General features: G+C 40.0%; 1 pseudogene; it reads left to right on the top strand.

Annotated features, from left to right (window-relative positions):
* The first annotated feature begins 3,422 nt into the window (after window positions 1–3,422).
* On the top strand, window positions 3,423–4,300 carry LOC121947895 (annotated as a pseudogene).
* The last annotated feature ends 8,918 nt before the right edge of the window (window positions 4,301–13,218 follow it).

Below are 13,218 nucleotides of genomic sequence, written 5' to 3'. Positions count from 1 at the left end.
TTCAGCCTGATCTATGCACCACATCTCAGCTATCCCAAAGGACTTACCAATACTTTTGAATGCATTCAGAAAGTGTTACTCGGTCTGGATGACCATAAACTGTCACCCGGAGTGCAGACTCTCAAGAATGACTTGTTGATAAATGTGTAGAACTTAAGATCTGAAAAGGAATAGTGGATTTGGGTGGCTCACTTGGTTAGCGCATGATCCACAACATTAATATGTGCCATTATCCATGTTAACAACTGTTTGTGTGCAAGTTGCCCAAAGTACACACTCTGTACTTGTTAATGTTTACATTTTAACATTGTTAAAATATATAGCGTTGTATTAAACGTGTATAAAGTATTCATGACATTTATAAATAGAGTTGGGTTGATATCAGGTTTTGCCGGTCAGATCTGATCCACAAGCTTACACCTGTTTGATTTTATGTAAACCGCCTGAACCTGCATTTACCGCAACCAAGGGGTCTGGAGGCGTTAACTACGCTCTCACTCATGGGCTCTCCCACTATGCTCTGCTCAGGAGTGGCTGCCAATGTCACGTTTGACATCTAGTGGTAAAATATGGTATTATTTTACAAATATTGTTTTTAAATATGCATATTTTGGAGAAGAAATTTAATCAGAAGAGAACACAGTTTCATACTGTTTTACATTGTTTATAGTTGCAGGACCCTTCTAAGTAGCTAGCTTCTGTGTTCCAAGAACCTTACCTCCTTGGGATAGCTTATTTATTAAGTTATGGAACTATATCAAAATAATATTGAGATTGAATTATTACATTATTACATCAACCCTTCTGAGTTTTAATTCCTTTTCCAAAATGACATAGTGTACCTCTTAAAGTCGCTAGGTTTAAACCAAATGTCCCTAAGTTTGCTACACACTGCCTTTGTACATGTAAATGTATAATTTTGACATTTTAGCAGTTATAGAGATATGAAGAGTTGATGAGTGGTTAATAAATTGCTGCCTTACAGGTTTACATCCAGACTGCACTTAAAACACAATTTCCATATTTTTTTATTATTATTTATTTTTGTCTTTAAAATTTTATTTATTTTTCAGTCTTTTAAAACGTAAGAGCCTGGGCAGAACGTTTCTCCTCTATTTTGGAATAATAAAAACAATATTACTCATACTTTTAATTTGATGTATTTTTTAATTTGGTTGTACTCATTATAATTAAGGGAATGAGTTGCCACAAATATTTTAAGTTTTGAGGTAAATAATTTGAGTTTCATGAATTCATTTTTTTTTTTTTCGAGTTACGGCTAAGTAAAAGATTTGAAAGAGAAACTAATAAATATTAAGTGTATGGAAAATTAAATTATGGGTTCTCAAAGTTAAAATTATTAATTTCTGTTAATTTATTGCAATGAGTATGGGTGAATAATTATTCTGAGTTGTACTTAATATATTTGAGTTTACTTAATCAGTCATTCAATTTCACTGTAATCAAAAAGTACATGTAGTAAACTTAAAATCAACTTAAAATATTTGTTCTAGTAAACTCAAAATGTTTAGTTTATAAATTAAAAAAATATATAAAATTTGTGGCAACTCAATTTTTTGAGTACTGCTAACTTATTTGCATTTACAGTGTGTCTTATGCTGCTAATATACCATGTCATGGCTAGGTCTTACTTGAAAAGAGATTTAATAAAGTTGAGTAAAGGCTACAAAGATATGTTGGTCTCTAGTAATTTGTAGAAAAAAAAGATCCCCCTCCTCCACACAGACTGAGGATGGAAACTGAGTGTCTGATATCAGGAAATAAGGTCTAGTTTCACATGGAAGAGAGCAACCACAACATTTAATGCATCAGATTATAAACTTCAAACTGTTGAAGACTTCATTGTTGTGCATTCTCTTAACAATATACCCCTCTATGTCTCTGGAAAATAATCTTTTTGGCTTCATTTCCAAAGTTACTTTCTCTCTGTTACTCACCTCCAATTATTGGCCTTCCTTTTTCCTCCCTGCAGCACATCCTTCCTGTCACCTAAAACTCAGTCTTCCGTTTTACATGTTCTTCTCAAAGTTGTCTAAAAAGTGTGTTTAGATACCAACATGGCATCCCTGTATTTCTGGCACTTTTTGGAAAAGACTTCTTATATTAAAACTTTCCCAAAGTCTTCTCTCACTTTTTGGAAGATGTTCTTTTCTAACCTTTACAGAGGTAAGTGACAGAGAGAGAGAGAGAGAGAGAGAGTGAGAGAGAGATTTTATCCAGGGGGAGGATGTGAATGGAAGCAGAATGAATGAAATGATGGCATTTCAAATTAAATTCCTTTCCAACTGTTTTCAGCATCTACACAAGACTCTCTATTTCCCTCCACTTTTACTACTTGAGTACTACTTCAGTGTGAGCTTTGAAAGTCAAAATAAGAAGAGACATCGAAGTGGAGCAGCTGAGGTAGGAGAGGCAAGGGGAATGGAAGGAAGTGGCAGGAGAAAGACAAACAGGAATGCAATGTAAGATAATTAAAAAAACAGGCAAGAAGACAGGAGTGGAGAGGGACATCAAGAGGAAAAACCTGAATAATAAAGGACAAAGTTCAAGAGAAGCTAAGTAAAAAAAAACATTTCACTGTTGCAGTTTAGTCAATATATGGCACACGCTGCTAGAGCCCGGGCACCGGGCACATCTCCTCCTCTCATTGTGATTCATTTGGTGCACAGGATAAATATAATTTCACTGCTTTGTGAAGAATTTATTTTGTCCAATGTTCCAGTGAAGGTGTTCTTTTGGCTTCAGGTCCAGACCACACAATGGACCTCATGCAGCAACATTCTCTTAAATTGCTCTTATATTTTCTCTTACCAGAAAATTAACTGCTGCTTACTCTAGACCACCCAAATCTGCTCTGACCAGGTGCGCCCTATGATGAATCCCACTTGATCACAATTCACCTGTTGGCACAGGTAACGCCCCCTAAGCACTATATAAGAGCAGGTTTTGTGCTGTGCAAAGACTCTTGCCCTCAACTGACCTGACCTCGGACACAGGAAGACACAGGAATTCTTGAGAAAGTGGTTGCTCATCAACCTTGTGACTTTCTCCAAGATAATAGTTTATTTGAGGACCTTTAGTCAGGTTTTAGAGTTCATCATAGTACAGAGACGGCATTAGTAAAAATTGCTAACGACTTAATAAAATGTCTTGATAAAGGTCTGGGGTCTGTCTTAATTCTATTAGATCTCAGTGTCCCATTTGACACCATTGACCATCACATCTTACTGCACAGACTGGAACACTTAATTGGCCTTCGAAGAATGGCACTAAACTGGTTTAAATCATACTTATCAGATCGTTCCCAGTTTGTTCACGTCAATGATCAATCCCCCATGCATACTAAGGTCTGCTTCGGAGTGCTACAAGGTTCTTTGCTTGGACCAATCCTTTTTACTTTATATATGCTTCCCCTAGGCAACATAATTAGAAATCACTCTGTAGATTTCCATTGTTATGCTGATGATACGCAACTGTATCTGTCTATGAAACCAGATGAAATAAGTTATCTAGACTTCAAATATGTCTTAAGGACATAAAAGCCTGGATGAGCCGTAATTTCTTGATGTTGAACTCAGACAAAACTGAAGTTATTGTCGTAGGCCCCAAACACCTCTGAAAATCCTTTCCTAAGGATGTAATTTCTCTAAATGGCATTACCTTGGCCTCTAGCACAACTGTAAGGAACCTCTGAGTTTTATTCGATCAAGATTTATCTTTTGCCTCCAATATAAAACAAACTTCTAGCACTGCTTTCTTTCACTTGCATAACATCGCAAAAATTAGACATATCTTGTCTCAAACAGATGCTGAAAAATTAGTACATACATTTATCACTTCTAGGCTGGATTACTGTAACTCCCTATTATTCGGTTGCCCCAACAAATCTCTCCAGCTGGTGCAGAACGCTGCTGCATGTGTTCTATTTGGAACCAACAAAAGGTACCATATTTCTCCTGTTTTAGCTTCTTTGCACTGGCTCCCTGTAAAACCCAGAATTTAATTTAAAATCCTCCTCCTTACCTACAAAGCTCTAAATGGTCTGGCTCCATCCTATCGGTCGCATCTCATAGTTCCTTACCAACCCTCACTGTGCTCTGAAAACGCAGGGTTTCTTGTGGTTCCCAAAGTCTCCAAAAGGAGGATGGGAACCAGAGCCTTTAACTACCATGCTCCTCTTTTATAGAACCATCTTCCAGTTTCAGGCAGGGAGGCAGACATCGTTCCCACTTTTAAGGGTAGACTTAAGACCTTCCTCTTTGACAAATCTTATAATTAGGGCTGGCTCAGGTTACCTGGACCAGCCCCTAGTTAGGCTGACATAACTAGGGGGACTTTCTATAATACACTGAGCTCCTTCTTCCTTCTCTTGCTCCCTCCATCTGAAAACGCTCATGTCTGTTAACTGCATTACGCTAACTCCGTTGCCTCTCCGGAGTATTCCTGCTCCCTTGTTTCCTAGTTTGCTTGGATCCTGGCTGCAATCTTGGCTGCGCCTGATCGTGGTGATAGCTGTGCTGGTGCTGTGACCCTGCCTTTGGTCATGCTCGTGCTGTGGCTGCACTAATACTGTACCCCCGGCTGGCCATGATAGTGGTCTTGGTTTTGCCATTGCTGTCGTCCTGTCTGAAGCTACACTTGTGTTGTGGGTCCTGGTTGCACTGATGCTGTGATTGTGCTTGACGCAGCCTTCTACTGCCATTATTATGAGCCATGGCTCCACTAGCAATATACGCATGGGGCTCTTATCAGAACCCACAATATTATCATAGAGTGCATTTAGTAATTTTATACCTATCTTTATTGTAATATGACATGCGTTTGTTTCCATTATTGCTGTGTATCTCTCCCCCTCTCTCCTCCGATCTCTTTCTATATCCTTTTTGTGGTAACTGTAATTCAATTGTTATTTATGACATCTATTGCACATCTGTCCGTCCTGGAAGAGGGATCCCTCATCCTCCTCTGCCACTCTTTCTAAGGTTTCTTCCTGTTTTTTCCCCCCCGTTACAGGGGTTCTTTTTCTGGAGTTTTTCTTTAGGTGATGTGAGGGTCTAAGGGCAGAGGGATGTTGTATGCTGTAAAGCCCTCTGAGGGAAACTGTGTTTTTTGATAATGGGCTTTATAAATAACATTGACTTGACTTGACTTGGATTGACTCTGTTACATGGCCATGACTGGAGAGCTGACACCAAAACAGGCTGTAAGAAGAACTTCTGCAGTAGTGACACTGATGTAGGCCAGCTGATAAATAAACTTCAAGTATCTGTGATTTCAGAAAGATTCGAGAATTAAAATTAAAAGTACACATGCACTAGGGTTTCAAATATTTTAAGAAAAAAAAAAAAAATAAATAAATAATTAAAAGAAAAGGCATACAGTTCTCATATGCTATATGCAATTCATGCAATATTTTTTGCATGAACAATGACTTACAGGATGATAAAAATAGTTGCTATTCCTTTTACTACAAACCCCAATTTCAATGAAGTTGTGACGTTGTGTAAAATGTAAATAAAACAGAATGCAATAATTTGCAAATCCTTTTTAACTTATATTCAATTGAATTCACTACAAAGACAAGATATTTAATGTTCAAACTGATAAACTTTATTGTTTTTTTGCAAATATTCACTCATTTTGAATTTGATGCCAACAACGCGTTTCAAAGAAGCTGGGACAGGGGCAACAAAAAACTGGGAAAGTTGAGGAATGCTCAAAAACATTGGAACATTTGGAACATTCTACATGTTTTACAAGTTAATTGGAAACAGGTGAATGTCATGATTGGGTATAAAAGGAGCATCCCCGAAAGGCTCAGTCATCACAAGTCACAAGAAAGGATGGGGTGAAGTTCACCACTTTGTGAACAACTGCGTGAGCAAATAGTCCAACAGTTTAAGAACAGCATTTCTAAACGTACATTTGGATTTAGGGATTTCATTATCTACAGTCCATAATCAGTCCAAATCATCAAAAGAGTCAGAGAATCTGAAGAAATCTCTGCACGTAAGCGGTAAGGCCGAAAACTAACATTGAATGCCCATGACCTTCGATCCCTCAGGCGGCACTGCATTAAAAACCAACATCATTCTGTAAAGGATATTACCACTTGGGCTCAGGAACACTTTGGAAAATCATTGTCAGTTAACACAGTTCATCGCAACATCTACAAGTGCAAGTTAAAAGTCTACCATGCAAAGCAAAAGCCATATATCAACAACACCCAGAAACGCTGCCGGCTTCTCTGGGCCCAAGTTCATCTGAGATGGACTGACGCAGAGTGGAAAAGTGTGGTGTGGTCTGACGAGTCTACATTTCATATTGTCTTTGGAAATCATGGGCGTCGTGTCCTCCGTGCCAAAGAGGAAAAGGGCCATCCAGAATGTTATCATTGCAAGGTTCAAAAGCCAGCATCTGTGATGGTATGGGTGTGTGTTAGTGCCCATGGCATGGGTAACTTGCACATCTGTGTTGGCACCATTAATGCTGAAAGGTACATACAGGTTTTGGAGCAACATATGCCGCCATCCAAGGAACATCTTTTTCAGGGGCATCCCTACTTATTTCAGCAAGTCAGTGCCAAGCCACATTCTGCACGTGTTTCAACAGCATAGCTTCATGGTAAAAGGGTGTAGGTACTAGAATGGCCTGCCTGCAGTCCAGTCCCGTCTCCCATTGAAAATGTGTGGCGCATCATGAAGCGCAAAATACGACAATGGAGACCCCAGACTGTTGAGCAACTGAAGTCGTACATCAAGCAAGAATGGGAAGGAATTCCACCTACAAAGCTTCAACAATTAGTGTCCTCAGTTCCCAAATGCTTAGTGAGTGTTGTTAAAAGGAAAGGTGATGTAACACAGTGGTAAACATGCTCCTGTCCTAGCTTTTTTGGAATGTGTTGCAGGCATCAAATTCAAAATGAGTGAATATTTGCAAAAAACAATAAAGTTTACCAGTTTTAACATTAAATATCTTGTCTTTGTAGTGTATTCAATTAATATAGGTTGAAAAGGATTTGCAAATTATTGTATTCTGTTTTTATTTATGTTATACACAATGTCCCAACTTTATTGGAACTGGGGTTTGTAATTAATCGAGTAATTATTTCAGCTGCACTTGTATATTTTCATATTTTTGGTTTGTGCACAAAGTCTTAGTTTGTAAAGTAGTTATCTGATAATAGTAGTGTTGCTGCTGTCCACCACTGCTTTTAAGTTGGTGCATATTCTGGGTAATACAAACAGTTTAGTAGAGATGTGTATGAAACTTTCCCACTGAAGTCTGTAAAAGATGAATGCATGTCACAGCATTCTCTCATGAATTAATCAAAAGCAGGTTGCTTCACTAGCCTGCAAATAACACAAGGCATCAGGTAGGCAGGATACCTCGAAGGTACGAACAAAAATAGCAACAGCACAAAGGCAGCTTAAACCATGTGAAACTGATCCCGGGAAACACTGACCGCAGACACAGGGACACTCATTATTAATGAGGGACAGCTGGTGAGACAGACAGCAGAGACAAGGTCGTGAGACGCAGGTGTGCAAGACAGGGGGCACACTAAGAACATCTAGCGGACAGGTAAGAGATTAAAAATTAAATAAATAAATTAAAACTAATTCTAATAACAATAATAAGTAAGGACAGGTTATGTGTGATTGTGGCTACTGTGACTACGCTTACTGAAACTCATTACCTCCCCCACAGAGGAGGGTATCTGGGCAAGCTGAACAAGCATTGTAAATTTCATTTTTACCTAAGTCATGTCACACAGTCTCTGAGTCTGACCAAAAGTAAAAACAAAAAAATACCCCCTACTCCACCCCAGAGGTCAGTGATATAGTGTAAAACCATTCACAGAAATGTTTATTTCCTTACACGTGTCCTATTGCATGTGCATCCTTGTGCTACATGATACTTAAAGAGCAGATACCAACACATTCTCATCCCTACTTGTCACATGTCGCTGCTTTGCAGTGGGCTTCCGAGTCTATGTATTACATGTTGGGTATCCTTCTGCATCTGCTGTTGATGTTTCTGGATGGTGCTACCATGATGATGATCATGCCATGATGATTTGGTGGGGTGATGTTGCATATGCTTAAGTTTAGACAACAAGAGTACATAGCAACCAATGCCAGAATGTCAACAAATGCACATGCTGGATCATATGGGGGAGGTGTAGGGGGCACACGGTAAGGTGTAGAAAAAAAAAAGAAAACATCACATTCAGATGGGAAGACATCAGACTCCAACTTGAGAGTCCTGGGTTGGGTGGACAACCAGATTTACTAGAGGGCACTACTTTCTCAAGAAACTGACATTTACATAGAGGGGTCAATAGAACTTACCCCACTACCTCAAGTTAGCTAAGGTTTTTACATTGTTGCTGTGAAAAAAGTCAGACTGCAAAAGGATACAAAAGTTCTTTAGTGCAATAGAAGTTCTAGAAAGGTTGATTTCAGAGAGATAGGGATTTCAACTGAACACAAGAAACTTGTGCTCCGGGAATATACACACTAAAGCAACTAGGGTCACCAATCAGCTATTATGACTTAATATATAAAGGTCAGAGAGCAGTGAAGACAAACACATCTTTGGGGTCATCAGGTGGGAACCTCCTTTCATCAGTGTTTCACCTAGTTGGTCCCACAACACCTCCAGGAGGCTAGGCAGTGAACTCCGGTGTCCCAAAGCCACTCCCCTAGTGCCAGCCCTCACTGCTCCTATGCAGCCCAAACAGCCCTGCCACCTTCAACAGACCCAGGCTGCATTTATGCAAGCTCCAGGTAGTGGCAGTACCACCTGGCTATCACAGATACAAGGCTAAGCTAAACTACTACAAAGCTCTCACAGATGCAAGCTAAACTACTACAAAGCTCTCACAGATGCAAGCTAAACTACTATAAAGCTATCACAGTTACAAGGCTAAGCTACACTATAACATGGCTATCACAGATTCAAGGCTAAGGCTAAGCTATGCTAGCCACGCTAGCTAGGATAGTTATCACATGGCTATCACAGCCTACAGACAGATACCACAGGCTACCACAGATACAAAGCTAAGCTAAGCTAACACATGGCTATCCCCCAGGAGGCTAAACTGAGCTAACTAAGCTAGCAAGGCTGGCTACCACAGCCCAAACAGCAATACCACCTTCACCAGACCCAGGCTCTATTTATGCAGACTCCAAGTAATGACTGTGCTCATGCTACCTTCCCTAGCACATTCATCACAATTGCCAATATGCTACAACTCACATACAAGACTCAAGCTAAGGGAAATAAGGGTGAATTGGATCAACCAACACACTTACTTGGATGGCAGCATGGTCTCACACAAAGAGTCTCAAACAGGCCACTCCCACATACCCTCACACTTCCTGGATTTTCTCCTGAAAGGACTGATTGGTGGATTTCTTCACCTGATCTCAAGGAGTTGTCCGTTCACTGGGTCCCCCTGCTGGTCCCCAGCTACCATTGTTTCTCCTAATCTAAATCCACTGACTGGATTTAACTACCTCATCTGACATTTCCCTCACTGTCTTTCTCAAATTTTGTGCCCTTACTCCCAGTTCCCCCAGGAGAGAGATAGCTGATCCATCTACAAATCCCCTACATCCCACTTCAAATGGGTGGAACCTAGCTTTCCATCCTTTCTGCTCAGCTTCTGCCTTCAAGTCTTTTTCCTGGGGAACAACAAGCTTTCCTCCTAAATCTAGCTGCATTTCCCAGTCACAAGCTCCCTCCAGGCAACCACACTCCTGCCTCCTCCCTAACTTACAGCCTCTATGTTTCTCCCCCTCACGTACAAACTGGATATCTAGACTCTCTTTTTCAAAACCTGAATTCACGTGTCATCTTCTCACCTCAATACCTGCAGCTAAGATTCTCAGCACCTGATTATGTCTCCACGTATATTGTGATAAAGTAATTTTGCAGCTTGACAAAATATGTCTTAACGTTGCAGTACCTGAACACAATGGGCATGATGGGTCGCCATTTACCCAGAGCGTCAGGTTCTGGGGGGTTGGCAACACATCATATGTAGCCCCTATCAGAAATCTAATGCGGCTCTCCTCCATACTCCACAGGTCCCTCCAGCTAAGCTTCCTCCTCTCTACGCTTTCCCAATTCAACCACTGAGCCTGTTTAGCCTGAGCCATTGCCTTAGCCCCCCTTAAAGACCCCTCCTGCCTACGTACCTGTTCCACTACCAGTTTTCTTCTATCCTTGGGGCCTACTGTATTCCACGCCAGTTTGCCTGGCCCAAACCCTAAGCCTCCCCCGGCCAAACTGAACATTACCTACTATCTCTGCATGCCTAAGAGCAGCCTCTGCGTCCTGAACAGCCACTCTTGGGTTCCATTTTCTCCCCTTGGAAAGATTTGGAGCCACACTCTGAACTATTACGTCCTTACTCCCGGGTAACAACAACTCTGCCCTAACCTTGGTGCACTTAAATTCCTCTGTTAAGCTAGATACTGGCAGCTGAAGTATCCCTTTCCCATACAATGCCACACTACTTAGAGACCTGGGAGTGCCTAACCACTTCCTAATATATGAGCTAACAACCCTTTCCATTCTCTCCACAACAGATACTGGGACTTCATAGATGGCCACATTAACCTAGGAAATAACCCAAACTGCAAACACCACAACTTCAACTTTCCTGGGAGCCCTGACTCATCTATTCTATCCGGTCCTTCAGTGACATCTTTTCTAAATTGTACAACCTGCTCAACATCAGTCAAATCCACATTGTCCCACTTACCTAGGCTCTTCACAGACTTTTCCCTAATTGTTGGACTTTCCTCATCATCTATGATAAATTTCCTATCATTTAATTTCCCTCTACATAATGAGATACTTCTAGACTTCTAGACTTACTTGATTTTCATGCTGGCCCACTTAAGGTTCTTAGTTACCTTCTCTAATAATAATGTAAAGGTGTGTTTCCATTTGACATGGACATAGTCAGGGTCACCCAGAATAAGAAACTGTTCAAAGGCACCTGTAGCGTCCATAATACACGCTAGGGAGATGCCACTTGAGAACACAGCCGGATGGAATCTGTCATGTAAACACAGCAGGGCGGAGTAAGGGTGGAACACTGCCAGTAGCATTGTAATATAGGAGCACAGGTGTGCATATTGAGAGGGAGGGGCAGTGGATAGGTCCAACAAACCTGGGACCTTCAGCGCTTCCTGTTGGGTGGGCATGTGCTGTTTTTCCCTAAACATAACTACCTGAGGTTTTATCCCAATATGTGCCTGTGTTGACATCATTGTAGTGGCATCTCGGAACATAAACAGCAGACACAGAAGAATGCCTAGAGAATAATATGTAGATGTGAAGGGCCACTGCAAATTGGCAACATTTGACGAGTTGGGATCAGAACGTGTTGGATCCTGTTGATCTTTAGTAGGTCTTTGGAGCTGACTTTACCTTTAAAATTCTCAAAAACTGTACTTTAAAATCACATTGAATTTGACATGGACATAGCATCACCAAGAACAATAATCCATTTAGACTTTCAAATATCCTATGAAGGATACTGGTCAGTGATCATTATTTTAAAATGCTTCCATTTATAAAGATAGTGTGGTAAGATAACTTGCAATTTTTTAAACATTATCATTTCATTCCTTATAATGTGTAATATGCAATGGGAGAAATCTTTTCCTTAAAACAAGTCTGTCTCTGGCCTGTTTTTGTCCTTTTTGGCTCTAACCACCTGTGCCATAATACCACAAATAGACAAGCATCAAAAAGACAAGCATCAAAATCCATTGATGCTGATAACACTGATAATTACATTTGTATTGGCAGTCATCTGGTAATAGGTGTTTACATAGGTCGATTGCTTTATTACTTGGCAACAAAGTAATTAAATAAATTACATTTGGATTTCAGGGGTAGAAAGACAAAGCGTGAGGGAAGATAAGATATGGATAAAGCGAGCACGAGAAAAAAGGGGGAAAAAATAGATAATGGGAGACTGACAAATGGAAATACATAGGGAGAGAGGGACAGATGGAAATAGGAAAATGGGAGCAAGATCAAGAGTTGGGTAATGACAACAAAGGAGAGAAAATAGAGTGAGATAGGTATAAAGATAGATAGATAAATAGAAAAGAACGGAAAGAGGAGGAAAAGAGAGTGAGCTAAAGGATGTTCAAAGATCCAGGGGTGACAGATAGAGGACACAGAGAAAACATGAACAAACATGCGCAAAGGGAAATAGGGGGTAAAAAAAATAAAAATACATTTCATATTTTCTGTTTCTTCATTCCCCAACTGTATTCCCAGACCCAAACTAAATTATAAGCATGGGTACACAGTACCACTTTAAAGTAGCCAAACCTCCAGTGGCAACTTCAAATCCTACTCAGCTACTGAACCGAAAGATCAAGCTGACCACTCTGCTGTCTTGTTATGCTGTTAAAAGGAGTTGTTTTTATTTTGTCCTTCTTGCAATTCGGTTTCTAAGAAATTACATTCTGCTGCAAATAAGTATTAATAATAAGTATTTTCTTCATTTCATTAAAAGTTTCCATTTACAGCTTCACCTTCCTCAAGTTTGTTATATATCTAATATATATATACATATATGTGTGTGTCTGTGTGTGTGTGTCTTGTTTTTAATTACTCCTGGGTCAAATGTACTTGTTATTTTTGATCAAAATTAACATCTTTCTTTTTTTTTAATAATCAAATTAAAGTTAAATATCTGCATGTGAATGTGGGCTCTCTTTGGGATGGGACGAAATTGTGGTTGGTTTCCATTTGGAGCTCCTCTAGAGTCTGAGTATTGCCCAATCACGTTTGAGCGGAAAGTAAACAGTCCATATGGAGTCAGAATGCACTGGCCAAAATGCATTCTCGAAATTCACCAGCTATCGTTTTATGACAATTTATCTTTGTATCTACAGTATATTCATATGGAGATATCTCCCTACCTTGGAATAATAGGGTTCTATCTGTGTTCTGAGTGGTTCTGAGATTCTAAGCATTTTTGCATTTCTATAAAGAAAATGCTATGTAGAACTAGTCTCTCTCATACATGAGACAGACACTATGGTGATGGACACCATAGTGTTTTTCAATGGGTGTGTTCGGAAATGGTCATTTTGAGTGAAGAAACGCACTCTGGCAGAAAACTGGACCATTCTTAAAATCGGAGCGGTGCTG

The sequence above is a fragment of the Plectropomus leopardus genome, chromosome 9 (genome assembly GCF_008729295.1).
Source record: "Plectropomus leopardus isolate mb chromosome 9, YSFRI_Pleo_2.0, whole genome shotgun sequence".
NCBI lineage: Eukaryota > Metazoa > Chordata > Actinopteri > Perciformes > Serranidae > Plectropomus > Plectropomus leopardus.
Note: the sequence above shows the minus strand (reverse complement) of the source record. Positions and strands in the feature narration are given on the sequence as shown.